Source organism: Syzygium oleosum, unplaced genomic scaffold (assembly GCF_021117445.2).
Source record: "Syzygium oleosum isolate NSW1041296 unplaced genomic scaffold, Sole_v2.1 Sole_v2.21, whole genome shotgun sequence".
In the NCBI taxonomy this organism is placed as follows: domain Eukaryota; kingdom Viridiplantae; phylum Streptophyta; class Magnoliopsida; order Myrtales; family Myrtaceae; genus Syzygium; species Syzygium oleosum.
In genome coordinates this window covers 6,959,277-6,981,958 of record NW_026607505.1, presented here as the reverse complement: position 1 = coordinate 6,981,958, position 22,682 = coordinate 6,959,277, and the positions used below count along the sequence as shown (strand labels likewise).

General features: G+C 41.3%; 1 non-coding gene across 1 annotated transcript; it reads right to left on the bottom strand.

Annotated features, from left to right (window-relative positions):
- Positions 1-21,743: 21,743 nt before the first annotated feature.
- LOC130140775 (small nucleolar RNA R71) lies at positions 21,744-21,850 on the bottom strand. Its single transcript, XR_008818759.1, has one exon. It is a non-coding gene; the product is annotated as a small nucleolar RNA R71 (small nucleolar RNA).
- Positions 21,851-22,682: the final 832 nt, after the last annotated feature.

Here is a 22,682-nt window from a genome sequence, read left to right as displayed (position 1 = left end):
TACCAAATTATAAAGGATTTTTATGTTGCGTCGTTTCGGGACTGTCACGTGTCCCAATTTAATTGTGATAGATGCTACTAATTGTGTATGTAAAATCAATTCAATTATAAAACACCACTTTTTTCTTTTTTTGATAATCGAGAGATAAAGAATGGCAAAGCTTTGTCGTTTCCTTACCAAAAAAAAAAAAAAGAATGGCAAAGCTAAATTCCAAAGGCTCCGTACAGGCATTAGAAAAGAGGCATAACAATGGATTTAATGTTATTTTTTTTTTCTAGCTCAAAATTCATTCGTTTTCATCTCGAATTCGATAGCTTTCTTACTAGACAGCTCAATTGGCGAAAGTACCAAAAACGTCGTAAATTTATTGCATTGATACCAATTCAGTCTTGAACCTTGTTATTAGACCAATTTAGTTCTAAACTTTTGTATTTATGTCAATCAAGTCCATCTAGCCAATTTTGGCGAAAAATTGCTAATGTGGACGTCGGGCGTTCTACGTGACGTAGCCGGCATTGATATGAACATTTTCTTAATAATATTTTATAATTTTTTGTTCTTTTCTTTTTTATTTTTTTCCTTTCATTTTGGCCGGCGAGGGCGAGGACCAGCAAGCCCTCACTAGATTTGGGCAAGGGCCGCCTCGCATAAAGCCGACGGGGCCACGTAGGCCCTCACCCTCACTCGCTGCCGATGAGGCCGTGATGGCCTTGGGCGACCTTGCTCGATGCAGGCGAGGTGGCCCTTGCCCAAATCTAGGCAGGACCGCGACCTTGGGGGAGGGCCTTTGCGCCCTCGCCGGCCACCCGCCCAGTGGCTAGTGAGGGTGGGCAGCCAAAATGATAGAAAAGAAAAAAGAAATAAAAATAATTCAAAATTTTAAAAATTATTAAAAAATTATCAACGTCAGCGATTTCCGATCAATATTGATCGGATATACTCAATTAGGACAAATGCAAAAAGTTTAGGACTAAATCAGCTCCAATTGATAAGACTTAATACCAATATAATAGATTTAAGAATTTTTTTGTACTTTTCCCCAGCTCAATTCGACTATACTCCGTCACTTTCTTTTCCTTGTTTAATTACTATTTATTTTTTAGCTGAACCACCCTTTGGTCAGTCAAATTGATATTTTCTCAAATAAGGAAAACCTATGGAGCATGGTGCCAATTGTTTTGCCTTGAGGGACGAGATATACTGGGAAATTAGGGCGGGAGATGCGAAAATTAACATTGCTGCGCCAATAATTTTGGGTTATAGGACAGCCTCACGTGCACACTTTAATTTCTCAAAGTTGACATTTAACTAATTCCCGGGCACTATTTAATTAGTGGGAACTGCGACAGCATAAACATCTGCCGTGTTTCTCTCTCTCCATCTGACTCTCTCTGTGTGATGTAGTATGGGCTGTTGCTGCAATTGAAATAGCTGGTTCCATCATTCCTGAACGTGAAAATCGAAAAATATAGTTAGAAAACTCAGTTTATTAGTAGAAAATTGGGAGCCGGAGGAAATTTCAGGGACCCTGCGTCCGGTCATGATCATCAACATGCGCTCAATGAATGAAATGTTACTTTAACCCTAAAAAAAACCCCTCAATATAGAAATCTATTTCATCGAATCAATTTTCAATGTTTTTATGCAAAGCGTATGGCAAAATAAGGAAGAAAATTGTTGCACTGGGTAGGCTTTTATGTGATTCTCGAGTGATAGTACTTAGAAATCGTGACGTCTTGGACTTGTGGTGCGTTTTCCATGGACCCGGACGTGAGGACTTGGCTATTTGAGAGTCCATGGAATGCCTTGCGAGGTTATCAACCAATTAATTCTAGATTTTTGCCGTGTGCAAGTGACACTGACCCGAAACACTTTATATGCAATTGATGAGATAGTCAAACGGAGATAATTACTAGTTGGTGGATCAAAAAGCGCCCAACACCCCAATCAAATGCGTCAATCCTTAGGTTTTTTTTGTTTATTGTATTAATTAAAGTGATAGTAATTTATGGAGTAATTCCAAAGTGACTTTCATTGATGCAATAAAAATGTCTATGCTAACATAGACAAAGAGAATTATCAACTGAAAATTCCTTTTCTTTTCCCCCTTTTCTTTGGTGGTCAATAAGTCCTCTTCTGGGGAAAGATCATTGACCGCTGTAGCACAAAGGAGGAAGTCTATATTGACCTAGATTTTCCATAACCCGTAACGTATTAATCAATAAATAAAATAATTTTATCCAAGGGAATTGAAGGTTTGACTTCCTGAGTTTGTTTTGGAATTTGAGCTTCTAATATATATAACTTTTTGGTCACACCATTTGAGCTAAAATTTAACTAAATAACCAACCATTAATTAGCTGGGCTCTTCTAGGACGCAAAGCCTGCATTTTACGTCGTCGTCATTTTATTTATAAAGTATGTTTCCTCCCGTGAAAGCTGCATGGTCCGCGTATATATCATGTGGTCATGCCAAATAGAAATTCCTTGGCACTGACTTAGAGGCGACGACAATATAATACGAGCCTCATCCGCATTAGTTTAAGCTAAACCCGCCTTTAATCGCCTAAATCCACGTCAAAATCAATCAACTAATCATTCTTGCCTTGAATATTTTATCCCTACATCGTACTCGAACTAGATCTGATTCGGACACAAACTTCTTGGCTTTTGTCGCGATTCACATTCAATTTAAGTCTTGACCCGGAAATAATTAATATTTTGTTTAATCAATTTGATGGGCTTGGGGTCACGTGCTTCCCTGCTGCAAATCTCAGCGTAAAGCTTGATTAAGCGAGTTGATTTTCTTAGACTCAATAAACAAGGAGTCAAGATTCCGTACTATTTCATCTCACTGTGGGGCTATCTTCGTAACTTGATTTTTTCCGTGATATGTTGTTGTGTGTTTGATAGATTGCAGACCGTACAGGAATACTTGATGGGGACTCTTGAGGAGAAAAGCAAACTACCAGTGCAAAGCTAGTACAAACCCCAGTTCTATTGTCTTAACGCGTGATAAGAGAATCACATTTCGCCGAAGACCGTCAGATGTCGAGATGTGAGAATCGAGAGGAGTTATAGTCTCCAAATCTAGTGTTGATTAAGAAGAGATTATCCAAAATGAAAACCGAACAGAATACCTCGCATTTTTTCAGAGTATAATGTTTCGATCGTATGGCTAACTCTATTGACCCCTTAAAGTTGCGTACTTCGGAAGTGCTGCTTGTTTTGCTGGCACTGAACATTTAAAATGTACACAACAGAAAATGCAAATTTTATTTTATTTTAGCTCATCTACCATGGTGGTTGGGATGTTTCTTGGGGGGCCTACTTGGAGACTACAGAAATAGGGCAACCAACCACATCTTCTTCTACTTAACTAGGGGCGTATTATTAATACCTTGTCTGGCTCAGCAAACTTAACATCAGCGCCCACACATTTTCTTCTAACATACCCCATTGCTTGAACTTGTGGACGAGTGCTTTTGCATCTGAGATATTACACAGATCAGATCATTGGGCCCTCTTTAAGGTAAACAATGACAAGTCCCTAGTTTGGTGCTGCCCATATTTCACCTTTGGTTCCACACGCTGACCATTATCTGCAACAGCACGCACAGACCCATACCTACTGAAAACAACTGTGAAGCCAACCCTCGACTCAATAGTTGCTGTGATTTGACATTGTTCTTTCAATCATTCACCCTGGTGTGGGTTCGAGTGAGCTGGATGTTTTACTAAGTTGGAGGCTCTCATAGACTGTCTTGTTGTTTTCTATTTCTTAGGAGAGATTGTCGTTTGATCGATAAATTGGACTTACGTGGGGATATGACCTGGCGTGGATCCTCTGTTTGAGACGGTGTTCCTTTTAGTGTCTCGATAAATCTCAAATGTTGATTTATGAAAATGAGGTTTTGATTAACGATTAGGACTTTTCGAGACACAAGTGGAAGCATCGTAAGGATTAGGAGATCTTCTCGCAACATGACCCTAAATAAGTAGGAACATTTGGGTCAAGTGAAAACTTGGATATGGAACTCAAGGGGGGTTGGGTGCGCCCCAAGTCCTCCCAAGGTCCATAAGGTTGTTTACTTTTAATCTAGGGGTGTGTTTATTTCGCTACAGATTTCATGATAAAGGAATACATTTCTATCAAATTATATTCCCTGAAATTATATTTCATTTGTTTGGTGATTAGTGGAAAGTGGTTTCCTTCTTGTCAAGAGGGGAAGTCATATTTTCCCAATCTAAGCTTGTTATTTTCAGTCCATGAGAAACATTTTTTTTATAGATCAATTTGTTTTCCGTTATCCAAATACTGGAAAGTTGGGAAAAAAAATTTCCTGAAAATAGTTTTCCTTTAAATAAACAGATGAGAGATATATAATTTTTCAAATCATTTTAGTTTTTCAACCATAACCTCCCTCCCAAATATTGTTCGGATCGGATCCATTACTAGGTATGATACCTACTTAATTCATGTGTTATTCTACTTTCTGAGTGCACATGCACATTACAAGGGGATCGAAAGTTTAGGTCATAGTTATGAGTGTACTATTTGTCTCTCGGTTAATTTGCCTCTAGACCTAGTCATTCTAATAAAGGATAAGTGTACTAGAAATCCTAAAATTAACCATGAAAATTTAATTGATCCTTAAAATTTATAATAATGGCAATCAAGTCATAAAACTTGTTAAATTTGTGCAATCAAAACCCTCTGTTAACTTTGTCTAGTTTGGCAAATGCAACATGTTGACATGATTTTTTTTTTTATAATTTCTTAAGCCACGTGACACCAATGTGGTGCCCACCAAGTGCCACATCAGAAGAAAACCTGAAAATTTGAAAAATAAATAAATAAATAACGATAAAAAATATAGAAGAAAGAATACGATTTAAACAAAAAGATTTTTTTAAAAGAAAAGGTGAGACTATCAGGCTTCGCCATCGAGGGCCACAACTGTAGTTCGGTGTCCTTTGTTGGGGCATCTGTGAGGGTCAGTGAGGGGCCATTGACCCTGATCGCTTGCAGGTGAGGAATTGCGGGCCCTCGTCTGAATCAAATGGTGGTGGTGCCACCATTGCCACCACCGCGTGACATGAGCAGGGCTTGCAAAGCCGCGCTTCGATCACGGCGAGCGCTCACAGGCCCCTGACAATCGCCGGCCAGCAGATCAGGGTTTTTCGATGGCTCAGTCACACGAGGTGGGGGAGAATCGACAGTCAGTTCTATCTCTCTGTCTCTCCTGCCTATATAGTAGTCTTAGCTTTCTTGAACGCTTATAGAGGACAAATTAGGGTTGGGTTTTCAAAATTGAGAGTGAAAAAATTTTAATTGCTTGCTTGTATTGTTCATCGTACAGTACAAATATATATACAAGGTATTGCTTAATAGAAAAGGAAAAGAAAAGATCTACCAAATATCTCTAACTAACTATAAAAGATATACCAAATATTATGCTAACTAAAAACAAAAAGTAAATCTTAACTAATGATAATAGATACACCAAATATTAGATAATTGAATGTAAATCTTAGCAAATCTTCCATGATACTCGCCCTTAAGTTGGCGCATGAAGGTCTCGAATGCCCAACTTGCTGACGAGAAATGTAAATCGATCTCGACCCAAAGCCTTGGTAAAAATGTCTACTGAAATCTAGTGGGTACCTGCTCAGTTCTAATGGGACTCGACTGCACATGTTCGCGAATAAAGTGGCTGTTAATCTCAATGTACTTTGTTCGTTTGTGAAATACCGGGGTTGCTGCGATTAGACCTGTCAAATGGGTGGGTTGGATCGGGTTTTGGTCGGGTCATAAATGGTCCGACCCAAATTGACCTATTAATCCTTTTATGACCTATTTATGCGCAATGCAATTTTCTTGATCCATACCCGGCCCGACCCATACCCAATCCATACCCGATCAGACCCATATTGCTAAAACACTTCCATATTTAATTAAATATAGAAAAATTCATACCCAAGCTGAAATGAGAGTGCGGAGTGAGTGAGTGCAAAAATGAGTGAGGGCGAGAGAGATGCGTTGTGTAACGACCCGGTCCGACGAGGGCAAGGAGTGGTCGCCGGGGCCAGAGAGCCTGGACAAGGAGCGGCTCTTGGCAGGCTTCTAGGATGACAAGGGGGGGCATGTCTCTGTCCCACATCGCTTAGGGGGGAGTCCTGGGCTAGTTTATAAGGTTTGGGTTCTCTATTCTGTGTAACGCGTTTTAAAGCCGTGAGGGTCAGTGGACCCAAAACGGACAATATTACACAGTGTAGACCCCGGGTCCTTACACGTTGAGTTTAAATCAGTTGTAAACTCATTTACGAACCATTTACGAACCATTTAACACTAATATAAGACTTCTATCCATTTATGACCCATTTACTAAATATAACAAACCCATTTATGACCCATTTACTAATATATGGGTTAAAAAATGGGTTTATGACCCATTTTGACAAGTCTAGCCGTGATGTGTCAAGCAGCTTGGTTGTCGCACTAAAGTTCCATTGTTTTATCATGCAATACCTCAAGGAAGGCAAGTAATGTGCATAACCAAATGAGTTCACTAGTGGCAATTGCCACAACACGATATTCAGCGTCAACAAAGGACTAAGAAACTGTGGTCTGCTTCTTGGATATCCAAGACACGGGATAACCACCAAGCATGACAAAGTAACCGGTAACTAATTGCCAAGGGCGTGAATGATAACCAATCTGTTCCAGAAATAGATTTCTGGTCTATTTCTATTCCCTTGACGAATTTTTGAACAAAGATACTCGTTTAATGATAACACAAAGTTTCACTTCTCGGAACAAAAATTTGTTTGATAACGATATAAAATTTCTCCCTCTTATGCTCTTTTCCATTCATTAACGGACGGTGGGCGGGGGCTAGCAGTAGCGGCCGGCAGGCGGCTGGCAATGGGTGGCAACGGCGGTCGGTGGCCGACGGCGGGTGGTGGCCGTGTGCGGCGGGAGGCTAGGGTGAGTGATGAGAAGAGTTTTTCTTTCTCTTTTTGTTCCAGAAATAGAAAAGTTAAAAAAATTTACTTTTCATTTATGTTCCAAACCTATTTCTAGACTAAAAATTTCTTTCAAAAATAAAAAAAATGAAATTGCGTTGTTAAACGAATTTTTGTTTCAAACCTGTTTCCGGGAACATAAAAATAGAAAAATTAGTTAAACAGAACAGTTATCATGCGCGCTCCGAATGATCGGGCAACTTGCCTAATCGGAGTAACAAAAAGCAGTCAAGTGAAGCAAAGTTGGGATTGAAAACAGAATCCCTCCCGGTTTTTCTTGAGATATTGAAGAACTCGTATAGCAGCTTCCCACTTTGCTCCTTCGGATCCTGAATGAACTGGGAAAGTATATGAACGGAATACTGAAATCTCTTCTCAGTTCAAAATTCATGCTGGTATTGGAAAAACTGAAATTCACTCTAGCAATACTTATTGCTCCAGATCACGAGCTTGCTGAAACTCAAAATTGTGATTGAAGAGATGATATTGGAACTCTCATGTTGGTTTTCAATCTAAAAGAGGATTTTTTGCACATCATTGTCCTCGGCTTCATCGGGTACTTTCTTGAAATCCGAGGCATCTACCCAGAGAAACAATAAGTAGTAAATAAATTCATGTCGGCATTTTTCATTAGCTATATTGGATGGGGTAAAGAGAGAGATTTGATTACATCAATTTGACAATTTTTTAATGTACTTTTTGAAAGTTTTAGGATGATTAATTGCACTTTTGCGATAACTTATAGGATTTTTGTTGCACTTATACCTTTTAACAAACGATTGACTTCCTTTGCTACATTAGTTACTATCACATACTGTCACGCCCCGAACCCCATCGAGCGCACGACACCCTCTACCGGTCGTTTAAGACGACAGCCTAGGGTATCGCCGACCTCACTTATAACATCAGAGATTTAAAGCAACAGCGGATACCACGATTATACCCTGAGCATATCCTCTAGAGTCTGAATCGTCCTCTCAGACTGGCCATCTGTATGAGAATGGTAAGCCGTACTGAACTGTAACTTGGATCCTAAAGCCGTCTGCAGACTTTTCCAAAAACTGGCGGTAAACCTAGGATCACGATATGAGGTTATTGACACTGGTACCCCATGAAGACGAACTATCTGCTGCATGTACAACTCAGCATACCGTTCTAATGTGAAATCCTTTCGCACAGCCAAAAAGTGTGCTGACTTTGATAATCTGTCGACAATCACCCAAATAGTATCATGGCCTCGTTGGCTCCTTGGCAATCCCGACACAAAATCCATAGTTATATACTCCCATTTCCACTCTGAAATTTTCAAGGGTCGCAATAATCCTCCAGGCTTACAATGCTGTGCCTTCACTTGCTGACACGTCAGGCACTTAGCCACGTGTTTAGCGATATCCGCCTTCATACCGTTTCACTAGTAATATTGCCTCAAATTTCGATACATTTTAGTACTACATGGATGGATACTATAACTGCTACGATGCGCTTCTGATAAAATTTCTTCCTTAAGCTTCGCATCGTCGGGTACACATAAGCGCCCACGAAACTTTAATATCCCATCTTCCGATACCAGGAAATCTGGCTTTCTTTTAGCTTCCTCCATCTCTAAAACTTTTGAATTTCCTGATCCGAAGGTTGCAACATCTTAATTTTAGCCTGGATCTCCGGTTCAATCCTAAGCGTAGACAACAAGCTCGAGACTTGATTTACCTCAAATCTAAATTCCGAGTCTCGCATTTTTTCCAACAATGTCCACTCCTTGACCATCAAATGGGCTATACTCGACTTACGACTCAAAGCATCGGCTACCCGGTTAGCCTTTCCTGGGTGATATAGAATTTCACAGTCGTAATCCTTCAATAACTCCATCCATCGACGCTGCCTCATGTTTAACTCCTTTTGAGAAAATAAGTACTTGAGGCTCTGATGGTCTGTAAAAATCTGAAATTTCTCTCCGCATAAATAATGTCGCCAAATCTTCGGGGCAAATACAATTGTGGCCAATTCCAAGTCATGCGTCGGATAGTTCAACTCATGCGGTCTTAACTACCTTGACGCATAAGCCACTACTCACCCATTTTGCATGAGTACACGCCCTAATCATTTCAACGACGCGTCACTATATATCTCATACCCTCCGAGTCCTGATGGAATCGTCAATACGGGTGCCGTTGTCAATCTATGCTTCAACTCCTGAAAACTTCTTTCACATCTATCAGTCCATTCAAATTTTGTTTCCTTTTTCAACAAATGCGTCAACGGCGTTGCTATCGCCGAAAATCCTTCCACGAAACGGCGATAATATCTAGCCAAGCCCAGAAAACTTCGAACTTCTGTTACCGTCGATGGTCTAGGCCATTTCATTACTGCCTCAATTTTCGATGGGTCCACTGAGATTCCTTCCCCAGAAATTACATGACCAAGAAATGCTACTCGACTGAGCCAGAATTCGCACTTGCTAAACTTGGCATACAACGCTTTCTCCCTTAAAGTCTGAAACACTCGATTCAAATGAAATTCATGTTCCTCTAGGCTCTTCGAGTATACTAATATATCGTCTATAAACACAATCACAAATTGATCTAAGAATTCCAAAAACACTCGATTCATCAGATCCATAAAGGCAGCAGGGGCGTTTGTTAATCCGAACGGCATTACCGTAAATTCATAATGTCCATATCTCGTCCTAAATGCCGTCTTCGGTATATCCTCCTTCCTAATCCTCAACTGATGATATCCCGTTCTCAAATCAATTTTAGAGAACACCGAAGCCCCTTGTAATTGGTCAAACAAATCATCAATCCTCGGCAAGGGATATTTATTTTTAATTGTCACCTGATTCAATAGCCTATAATCAATACACAATCTCAATGATCCATCCTTTTTCCTCACAAATAACACCGGCGCTCCCCAGGGAGACGCACTGGGACGAATAAATTCATTGTCTAATAATTCTTGTATCTGCACCTTTAACTCCTTTAACTCCGACAATGACATCATATAAGGTGCTTTCGAGATCGGGTTGGTTCCAGGTGCCAATTCGATTATAAATTCTACCTCCCTTGCTGGTGGCAGTCCCGGCAATTCCTGAGGAAACACATCGGGATACTCGCACACCACAGCTATATCTTCCAATCTCGGCTCCTCAGCCGTTGAATCAACTACTGCCGCTAGGAATCCTTGACAACCTTCACTTGACAACTTCGTCATTTCTAGCGACGAAATCCATGGAATCGAGGGTCCTCCTCGACTTCCCACAAATTTAAATTCTGGATGTCCAACGGGATTAAATTGGATCACCCTGCTATCGCAATCCATTACAGCCCTCTGCTTAGACAGCCAATCCATACCCACTATCACATCAAAATTATACATGTCTAGAACCGCTAAATCAATCTTCTCCTCCCTAGCCCCAATTACGATCTTACAATTTGTACACCCCAATGAGACCAGCATTTTATCATTTAAGGGAGTTGTCACACATAACACCATATCAAGCAATTGCGGTTCCAATCCAATTAACTCAACAAACTGTTTCGATATGAAAGAATGTGACGCTCCAGGGTCAAATAAAGCATACGCAGCATGGTTGCACAGAGAAATCGTACCTGTGACAACCCCTAGTGCGTTCTCAACCTCTCTTCTGGTCATAGCATACACTCGTCCTTGCGCTTGAGGCCTATTCTGGTTTACTGTCTGGGCCGCTCCAGTCTGATTCCCGATTCGAGGTGGCGGCAATGCAGGCGGCCTATTCTATCTGGGATTGGGGCAATTCCTTATGTGGTGACCGAATCCTCCACATCCAAAACACGCTCCACCCCGGGTTGGACAAGGTCCATTTCCGTGCCTACCTCCGCATATTCTACAGGGACCATTCTGATTCCGAGCTGGCTTCCCAATATTTCTTCTAACGGGAGGAGTAAAACGCCTATTATCTAACATCGGTCTCTTCCCAGGATTTCGATTATCCCTACCCTGGACAAACATTGATCCAGAAGCAGCAGCCCTTTCCACCTAATCTCGCTCTAGAACTTGAGCTCTATCAAATATTTCCTCATACGTCCTCAGATTTACCAGTAACAACTGGCTGCGAATATCAGCCTTTAATCCGTCCCGAAATCTTTGCGCCTTATCATCGAGATGTTCTACCATTCTCGGCGCAAACTTAGACAATCTCGCAAATACCGCCTCATATTGATCTACCGTCATCAGACCTTAGCGGAGTCTCATAAATTCGGCTAGCTTCCTTTCCCTGGCGCTGGCCGAGAAATATTTCTCATAAAAACTCTCAGTAAAAGCAATCCAAGTCCGGGCAGTACCTTCCGGAAATATTCTATCCCTGGTAGCCTTCCACCAATCATTCGCGTTATCCTGCAACTGGTATACTGCCAGGGTTACTTTCTCATTATCAGTACACTCTAACACCTCAAAAGCTTTCTCAAGCTCCTCTACCCATCGGGGTGCAGCCTCAGGGTCACCTTTCCCAGAAAACTTAGGCGGTTTTAGCTTCATAAACTGCTCTACCAGTTGATGCATTGGTCTATTCACAACCACTTGCCCCTGCCCTTGATTCTCATTATTATTAACGGCAGCAGCGGCCACAGCGGCCTCGGCAGCTTGGGCAATCGTAGCAGCTCGTTCCTGAGTCTGCTGTCCTATTATATTACCAATCTGCTCTAGGGTCCTCATGACCGCTTCCATTCTAGGGTCCTCTGCAGGTCTAACATCGACTCAGGGATCCACTGCAACTCCAGCATCAACCTCAAGATTTTCTATCACTCCTGCACCCATTCTAAGGTCCTCTACAGCTCTAGCTCGAGCACGACCTCTACCCTTTGTTCCTCTTTCTGCGCCCCTTCTTGGGACTCTTCCTACACCTCTTCCTTCGCTACTCATCGTCACAGTTCTACCACTCTCCTACCTGCTATAATTCCACTCAGGAATTAGTAACCTAGGCCAACTAGATCTATCCAGCCCTAGGCAGTGAATTAACGCAAAGATTCACTCAGCAGGCAATCAAATGCTACAAGCACAAAGCCACAATCAATAGGGTCAGAACACTCACCTTAGGTCCAGACGCACCTGCATTTCAGTTGTCACAACAATCAACTCAATCAATCAATCAATCACAGCAAACAATATGGAGGTACGTACAGCTCATTCCGCCCTCTAACTTACTAAAGTCTCCCCAAAATACTACCCCCAGGCTCTCTGCTGCTTATCACTCCACTTCGGCCAGTTTAGATCGAGCTGTCCTCGCTCTGATACCAATTCAAACAGGGATGTCACGCCCCGAACCCCATCGAGCGCACGACACCCTCTACCGGTCGTTTAAGACGACATCCCAGGGTATCGCCGACCTCACTTATAACATCAGAGATTTAAAGCAACATCGGATACCACGATTATACCCGGACAATTTAAAACTGGGGAAACATCCAGGGAGAATATACACATATTCCTTTCCATTAACAAACTTATAGAATATTTACAAGCTACAACCATCATATACAATTGCACACCGTATTACAAACCATCGATAATAAAAAGGGTTCGATGACCTGGTATTCTAACCTCAAAAATGGTGCTCTCCAAAAAAAACCTATTCTCAACCCCTATACTAGGCCCTACGCCCCTTGCTCGGCGTCCATTCTAAGTCCGACTCCTCGTCGTCTGAATCCGAACTCCCCTGAGCAGTTTGCTCCTCCGAAGAATCCGGCTCTGCCTCAATCTCAATCGGGTGATTAATGTCACCAGACTCAGCTGGAACTTCGTCCTGATCCTCCTCAGCTAGTCCATCAAAGAAATTGTACTCAGGTACGAAATTGGGATCCATAAACTGCTCATACGGGAGTATATACTCGGGTTCCTCCTCAGGCTCGTCAGACTCATTAGGCTCATTCTCGGGTTCTGCCTCGGGCTCTACCTCCTCTGGTTCCTCCTCGGGAATAGGCTCTAAATCTATGTCCATCGGGTCGACTTCAGCTTGCGATGCTTCGGGCTCGAGTTCATGCTCAGCCCCCGAAGATTCTTGAGCTGCGGGCGTTGGATGCAAACCAGACTGAGCTAAACTAGTGTCTGCACTGGTCAACTCTCCATCTATCGGAGGTATGGCAGACGAGTCCCAATCCCCAACTAAGTCAAACGGAACATCAAAACCCCTAACGGGCCCGAACTCATCCCCTGCTATATCCCAGAAGAACCAGGCAGTATAAACATGGGTCTCCCATAAAGGTAGTCCTACCTCTACAAAAACAGTCGTAATATGCTTAATCCAGGTCATGCCATCACCCATGGGAAATTCTGCAACCTCATACTCGGTGTGCACTCGTACCCCAAAACGCTCAGGTGGCGGTGGCGGAGGATTCATGGCTCAGGTCGGGGTTCTGAAAAATGTTGGTTGAAACAACTATGAGACTACATCTCAGTAAGTACACCCCTAAACCCCACCTATGCTATCACGTACCTCCAGACAATCACAGAACACAATCACACATACACCCAATTATCACATAACAGGCACATCACGTACAATCACAAGCATGTACAAATCTCATGCCATGCACTCATGCCGTTCTCATTATTTCTTTTCCACATTCCTCGCCAGTGACTCGCGTTACAGTACACGCCTCAGGTTCACTGCGACCACTTATCACAACACTTCAGGGCCCGCGTTAACGTACACGCCTCAGGCCATGTTTCTTGCCCACGTTAAAGTACATGCCTCAGGCTCAACATCTACCACCTATTGCGCAACCCGCGTTGAAGTACACGCCTCAGGCTGGCAGTCTTCCGGTAGTACCGGGCATCGTCCCGCGTTGAAGTACACGCCTCAGGACGGCACAATTTCCACGAACACATGTCATACACATTTCTTTCTTACTCATGCACATGCTCAACAAGCATTTACCACACTTAACTCGCCAATCACACGTGGCCCGTGCACGCCTCAATTCACACGCAAAACATGTTCACTAAGCATTTGACATGGCCAATTTTAATAATTAAATCAGTTTGGCCCAAGCGTGCACCCAATAGGCATATTTCAATCATGTAATTACGCAACATGTACTCAATTTCATCACCCCAACCCAGTTGCAGTTCCAACACACATTAAACACACAATTTGCCATTTTTCTCCAACCAAATGGCGTCAAATCAATTCCGGTCCTTCACGACACTTTCTCACAATTAATTGCCGGTTCTAAAAATTCAATTTTCGTCCCGATCGGCCCATCACAGTCCACTGAACAGTCGCTCACAGTCAACTGTTGTCCTCAAAGTCTCCATTAAAAATTTCCCAAATTCAATCCTAGGCCCGCCAATTGATTCTACTCCTAATCCGTACAATTCCGTACCCGAATAAACCCGATTTGAACCCAAAAATTATCCGTCGATACCCGACGTCCTAGGTTAGGTTTAGGATATGACTTACCGAGCCCTAGACTATCTTGGCTAGAGCGACAAGTGGCGACGATTGGCGGGGACGGCGGCGGACGGTGCGGCTTGGCTCGGCGGACGGCGATCGGCGCACGGCGGCGGCACGGCTTCCTTGCCGTGGGTCACGGCCACGGTGAGGAGAGAGAGACGGACGGCATGGGGTGGTGATGGGGGGTACGGTACGGCGGCGGGGAACGGTGGCACGATGGGCGGTGAGCGGCGGCGCCGGCGTACGGGCGAAGGGGGGCGATCGGCGGTGAGGGAGGGAGAGAGAGAAAGCTCACGGTAGGGAGGGGCTGGCCGGAGAGAGAAGAGGGAGAATGAAGAGAGAGAGAGAGTGTTCTTGGACTAAATAGTGCACTTTTGACCAAATTAGCAATTTACAATCCTACCCATCTCTCACAAACGAAATCGACGGCCCAGATTCGATCCTATCTTGGAACTGACGGCCGAGATCGAATCTTACCCAAAATATCCAAGGGCAATTCAGAAATTTCTCAAAAAGTCCAAGGGTAAAACTGTCATTTTCCAAAACTAGGGAAAAATTACCAAAATACCCCTCCTTCATAAAACATGCCCTTCATAAATTCCCAAGGGCAAAATGGTCATTTCTCTCATTTCTCGCCAAAATTGAATTTTTCTGAAGAAATCGGGACGATCCAAAATTGCACGTTCCATCCGCAACGTCGTCCTAGCGTCCCGTTGTGACTTCCAAATTTTTCCGATGTCCAATTTGGGCTCAATTAAATAATTAAATTTTATTAAACGCAACTCGAGCGTTTCTCAAACTAACGGGTGGCTTTTTGGAGAAATTCGCGTATTCGACCTGTGACTGATACTAAATCGAGTCACGTGCAAATTTTATTCGGTTCATGACGACTTCGGTTGTCAATTAAATCGCGAGGATCAATCACTAGATCCGAAAGGTACGATCGTTCGGTATAGGCTCAGGATCATTCGTCAATTCATTTCGTGGTCTGGCGGTATCACCCGCGATCCATTACTATGACAGTGGCGAGCTGACCCCTGGCTATCCTTGGATCGGCCAACAGTGGCTCAAAATATCACCTCGACGATTTCATGATCGAAAGTCAGTCCACGATCGAATTTTCTTTTAGTCGTACGAATTTAAATCCCTAATTAGCATTTCCCTAATGGTTGGTATCCTAGGAATGATCAGTTCCGGGTGAGAACTAACTATGAGTACATTCATAAAACTCAGTATTTTATAAATCCCAAATGGATCAATTTTCAGGATGTCACACATACGATGCTTTCTCCTATCCAAGTACTATGATTGCCGTGTTTCATTTGATGCTTACACATTGTGTTTCATGTTCAAAATAGGGCAAAAGTGCGAGGGAAAAATCATGGAATGCATGTCTTCTAACAGTTCAAATGTCAGAAACATTTGTCTGCCTCGGTCTTTTTGGTATCACCGGATCAAGTGTCATGTTCTTGATCCAGTCAAATGCAGGTCATGTACGTTGACTGAGACTAGGAAGTTAAACTACCGGTTTCTACTCTATGCCAAACCCTAGCTAGCATCTGATATAAAAGAGCTTTTTAGGCTGTCCGAGTTCTAAAGTCATAGATACCTTAATTACCGATCCGATTAACCATTCGCAACGCCGGAAGATTCCAACTTATTTTTACCTATTCAACTACAACTACAATTGTTTAGTCCCACGCGAGAACTCTATTCCGATGACGTATTTATAATGACGAAGACATGCCAAAAAGCATACACTACTTGAGAACATCGGCTCGGGAAATTGGGAACGCTAAAATCGCATAGAACACGTGTTGGATATTTCAATAGTTTTGAAATATTTGTTATAATTTATGATTGCCATGAAGCCATTATTTTGTAACGGTTTTGCAACGGCTTTCTAAGGGCTTTGTAACATTTGATTTAATTGTTCTTAACCCTCCACTATTTTACAACGGCTTTATAACGGTTTCTTAACTGCACTCTTTCTTGTATCTATAAAATTGTTACTTTGAGCATAATTAAAAAGTGATATATATACATATAAAATAAAGAATATTCTTTGTTCTTTATTTTATCTATCTTTCCTTTCTTTGCTGGGTTATACACATAACGTTGTTCCTGTTTCCTTCTAATATTCAATGCGGAGTATAGAAGAAGGTCTGTTGTATGTTGGAAGGATAGCCACCAGAGCTTTGCGCATCGAGTTTTGTACCCCAAGAGGCGGAATTATCCTTAAGGACAGTCACTAGCATGCCTCAGACATCGATATTATTTTCTCATCTTTTTCAATAGAATTTCCACAATTATTCTTATTTTTTCATGTTATCTAACAATTTTTCCAACAACATGTGTTTGATTTGATTGATGCTCGTGGGACGAGCAACGTACATATCGTGGCTGTTTATTTAGGACACATAGAAGACAAAGACCCCCCACATAAGGTTATTAGTCTCATTCGCGTTCCACAAATTAATGTGTGCATCCTCGGCACGCAATAGTTAGGTCACTTCTCAACGCTCTGGTTTCAATCTCTCAGCTGTTCCGAAAACCATTCATCAGATAGAGGGAGGAGCCTTATCAGCTAATGAAATGCTTCGCATGTAGTACGATACCTTGGATTCCGCGGCCTCGGTTCTATGTTGTGGTCCAGGATCACATTGAATTCGACGCAATAATACTTCCCCAGTTCCTGAGGATGAACTTCATTGGGTGGTTCACCGTCTCAATCAAAACTTGGACGAGCGCGCGTCCATTTCCGATTGATATCGACTTCTAACATTCCTGGTGCGAAAAGACCCATCATCGGATGATTTCCACTTCAACTTAGCCAAGAGCTTTCGATAGGGTATCTATTCATGAATTGGCCGAACAATGGCAATGGATTGTGTCACTTGGGTTTTGGTCATTGCCAAATGAGTGTAATAAACATGGTTAAGTTTATGTGTTAGAGCATGCAACCAAGAGCAGTTAGTTAGTCATCTACCATTACTTGTGATAGCCGTTGTCCGCAAGCTTTTTATGATTGCTTCACGCAAACGGTTGCGAAATGATCGGAAATTTGTGTACTTTTGACCACTTTAATGCACTTGTACAAACGATATGACCATATGAAAGTCCAAGCGGTCCAAGTACCATTAATTTGGAGGTTATAGATGTGGTACAGTACGATTTGCGAGTTAAATTTTGTGACATTAAGTTGTGGACAAAGGTGCATTCACTTCAAGGGCACAAATATATCGTACTGATGTCTTCACATAATGATGCTAATATTCGCATTGTGATTGTGAAGGACCCTTTCATGGGAGTAGAGACGGGATGCGAGTGACTAGAGTTTAATTAGGGTCCGACCTGCTCCAACTCTAGTGGGATTTGCGGATTTTGAGTTTCGAGACGGATTTTAAGATCTTTTTACAAGATCTTAGAAGGTTCGAGATTTATTTGACAAGGTAAACCGAGATTCAATATGTGAAATCTCTATCCTTTCTAGAACTTTAGGTTGCTCATGTAAATTTGTACACCTTGAAATGTAATGCAACTATAATCTAGCATTTCCCCAAATTGTCCACCATGTGAGGCCTAGTTCTTGTGAAAGGATGCATGTGCAGCTGTGCACTGTGGCACGTGAGCCGAATTCTTTTATCTTTCTTCTTATCCCCCACCACCTTTTTCTTTCTTTTTGCAAGAAGAGAACGCTATTTAAATAAACAATGGCTAGGCTACAGCAATACTAAATTAAATTGCAACCTCCGAAACATCATTAGGGTTTGGTATATACATAGCACCGTGGAGTAGCGTTTGACTGCGCCCGAGATTATCCACTAACCCTAGACATCTAATCGTTCAATTTCGAAGAAATCTAGAGATGGCTAGGAGCATTAAAACATAAGTAAAAGTCTTTTCCCTCGCCAACCTATGTAACAACCCCCGTAGTTATCAATCAGAGCCCCAAAAGAAGACAGATATAGACTCACGACACACTTAGTTAGGACTCCAAATTGAGTTATACATGTTATTTACATTTGTCCGACGTTACTTCAAAGCTCTCTCTTGTTCATTTTATTTATGGGTTCACTATAAAAATTTAATAACAAGGAAAAGGTGTGGGACTCAGTACATGAATTGGGTCTAACCAAGTGTAAAGTTGAGTTTCGCCACCACACCCCTGCGCACGAACGACACATGAGCGAGGCCCGGTCTAGGGTTCCTCCTCACTTGTAAATTTAATATCCTTATCATTTCCAGCTTTCAGACAGCCTACTTCTCTTACAAATACAAGCCTTTTCTTCGCCATTCTTCTATTGGTTTTACGTTTTTCGATGTTCTTACTTTATCTTAATAGTGAAGTGCATACTGATTGGAAGGCCTGTTGAATCCTAGAAGATATTTGCACATCTACCTTTTGCTCTCTCTAAAGAGCAAAAATTTGTCATCAAGGACATTGCTTGCACGTGTCAGATAATTTTTCTCCTTTCCAATCGCTGATTCTGGAATTTTTTCGACAATAAAGACGCTTGATGGTCAACATTTGAGGACTCCACGTGCAAGCACATGTGTCTAGTGTGGTTAATGGGTGGGATCGTGATTCATGACAGTCAGCACAAGGAAAATGGGACATTTATGAAAAGGAGTAGTACTCATCTTCCAAAAGTCGCACTAAATGCTTAGCCTTAAATGTGAAAGAAAAATTATGGCATGCATGCATGTTTGCTTTTGGGTGTTTAAATAGGGGAACCAATTAGTCTCAACCTGTAGTAAAAGAAATTAGTCTCAACCTAATCAAATGCTAACTCGAATGGTAAAGGGGCTTTCCATCGTGAGGCAAACTTCTTACATATCGTACGAGTCTGATGGGAATGGAGCAATCATGGATTGAGTCGATCAAGTATCATAAAAAGCGATGAATATGATATGACATTATTATTTTGGCTTAACTTACATGATGTATTGTTCGCGTTAGCACATCCTATGTTGAGCCTCACGATTTAATCCTTCTGAGGGAGAAGAACACTAGAAGTGTCAAAAGTTGTGTACGACGCTCACTTTAGTACCGAAAGTTTTTTTTGAATCACTTAAGTGCCAATTTAAATAAAAAACGATCACTTAAGTATCAATTCTAATCAAGGTTGCTGGAAATCCGATGTGACAATTTTTTATTAATTTTTCAGGCTGATGTGGCTCGCCAGCGTGCCCAGTCAACATTTAACCCCGAAACGACGTCGTTTTTCCCCTAAATATAATCCCTTAATCGATTCTTTTTGTTTGGAACCCTTAATCGATTTTTTTTGTCGAAAGATAAATTTTCATGTTCTCGAATGTGCTCTGTTCTCATGGATCTGGTGGTGACTGACGACGAAGGCTCGACGCTAATAGATTTTGCTTCGTTGTGCCCTCTTCGCGTCCATTTCCACCATGACACCACCAAGAAAAAAGAGAGATTTTCAAGATCCCCAAAGTGGCCGATTCCCTTGCGCTAGCTGATAACTCCATAAACATAGAGTTATTTTATCTACTTTAGGCAATAAATAATGCAATATTTGTTAGAATATATTTGAATTTCCTTTTATTTACTTTATTTTTCCTTGTTTATGCAGAATATTGATATATAGAGAAAATAAGGAAAATATGGCAAAAAGAAGGAAAGGAATATGCTACTTAGAGAAAAGTTAGAAGGTGGATATCACATTGGGAATTTTACGATTTATTCCCTAATTTTATGCGAAAAAGAAGCAATTGCCTTGTGAGAGGAGTCTTGAATGTTATCATATAAATAGGACAATTTAGGGGAATAGCTAGTTTTTTTTAGATCGTTTTTGTTTTCAATGTTCTGAGAGTTTTTCAAGTATTTTGAAGAGAAGACAAAAGTGGTGACAGAATTCTTGTTCTTTGATTCAAGATGATTGGTTTAATTTATATTTTCGTTTCTTCTTCTATTATGTTCTAATTTTCTTTGTTAGAGCTACGACGTAGCCTAACCATGATGATATGAATTTCATGTTTTTTATGTTTTGCAAGTAATTTCATTCATGTGAGTTATATATTATTGTGCTTAATGCCTTTAAGTGACTGGCCATCACTTGAATGATCTGATGTGCATGTTTGAGACTGAGAAGTGATAATATGTAATTGCTCATTATAATATATAACCATGAATTAAATGTGGATAGAAATATACCATGTTATTTATGTAGCTTTCGGTGATAAGGTAGTCCAAAAGATTCATTGTAAACCAGGAATATTCACAGATTTTAATGCACTTATGTTTATTTAAATTCACATAGAGATATAGTGAATTGATAAACTGAGTAGGTTTGCTATACCTAGAGATATGATAGTAAATAGATTAAGAAATTCCGCTATCACATGTTTGATATTGTTCTTGTATGCATAAAATCTAAAATTCATATCTAGTGGTTATGGTGAAATCGGATGCTCTAACATATTTTATCTGATTGATTATCTGCCTTTAGTTTCTAAAATTTCGTTTTTTAAAAATTGTCAATTTTTATTTACTCTCAATTCTATTTTGATTTGTTAGATAAATTTTAGAATTAGTCTATTTTTAATATTTAATTGGTTTATTATTATCAATCTCTGTGGGACGATACTCTTCTCATCATTGTATTACTTGTTTAACACGTTCGTTGACACATGCAAAATTTTACGAACAAGTTTTTGGCGCCGTTGCCAGGGATTGTTTATTTAATACCAATTAATATTGATACCAGATAATTCTAAGTTTAATCTAGCTTTTATCTTCTTCTTTTTTCAGAGTATACATTGGTGTATGACACGTAGCCAACAAGGAAAACTTACTGAGTTTGATCTAGAAATCGAACCTACATTTAAAAAGCGACTGAGAGAACAGAGATATCACACTAAAAAGATTGAGGGAGTTGGTGATGGTAGAAATCAATGTTGACTCTTGAAAGATTATGCTGCGTCAACAGTTGAGGGCACCATATCAAGCATCAAGAGACCTGCAATTCAAGCAAACAACTTTGAGATCAAGCCATCATTGATTCAGATGCTTCAACAATCAGTGCAATTTAGTGGGCTACCAAGCGATGATCCAAACGCTCACATTGATGCTTTTCTTGAAATTTGTGACACAATGAAATATAATGGAGTTACAGATGATGCTATTAAATTAAGATTATTTCCATTTTCCCTTAGAGATAAAGCCAAAAGTTGGCTCTCTTCTCTTCCTGCAGGATCAATCACTACGTGGAATGATATACCCCAAAAATTTCTTGGTAAGTTCTTTCCACCTGCAAAATCTGCAAAAATGCGTAACGATATTACTAATTTTATACAGATGGACAATGAATCATTGTAAGAAGCATGGGAAAGATTCAAGGAGTTTCTTAGGAGATACCCACATCATGGACTACCCATATGGATGCAGGTACAAACTTTTTATAATGGGTGTAGTACAAATCTTCATTCTATGATTGATGCAGCTGCAGGGGAACTCTGAATAATAAAACACTAGAAGAAGCCTACAACTTTTTAGAGGAGATGGCATCCAATAGTTATCAGTGGCCTACTGAGAGAATACCAGTGCGCAAAGCTAGCGGAGTTCATGAGGTGGATGCTTTCACGGCAATTGTTGCGCAAATTGAAGCACTCAACAAAAAGATAGATAATATGAGTGTTTTAGGCATGAAAATTCAGAATATGACATGCGATTTTTACGGTGGAGGACATGTTAGCACAGAATGTCAGGTAGGTAATACTTTTACACAACCTAATGAAAATGCTAACTTTGTTGGGAATTTTAACAGATCACAAAATAATCCCTACTCTAATACGTACAATTCGAGATGGCGCAATCATCCAAATTTTTCATGGAATAATCAAAATGTGACGAGACCGCCACCAGGATTCAAACAACCAGAAGAGACAAAGTCCAGTTTGGAAGATATAGTCACAAAACTTGCCAACACTACTCAGGTAGAGGTGGCCACGGGCCGGTTTTGACGGAACCGGACGAACCGGCCCGGTCAAACCCGGAGCCCGGCCCGTTGACCGGGCCCAGCGGTTCGAACCGGAACCGGCCCGTGGCATACGGTCCCGGTTCCGGTTCCTGAAAAACTTGAACCGGCCTGGAACCGCCGGTTCCGGGCCGGTTCTGCAAAAAAAAAAAAAAAAAAAAGCCTGCCGGTGCGAGCAAGGCACGACTGCCGCAAGGCAGCCACGCTGACAGCCTGCACCGCGGGAG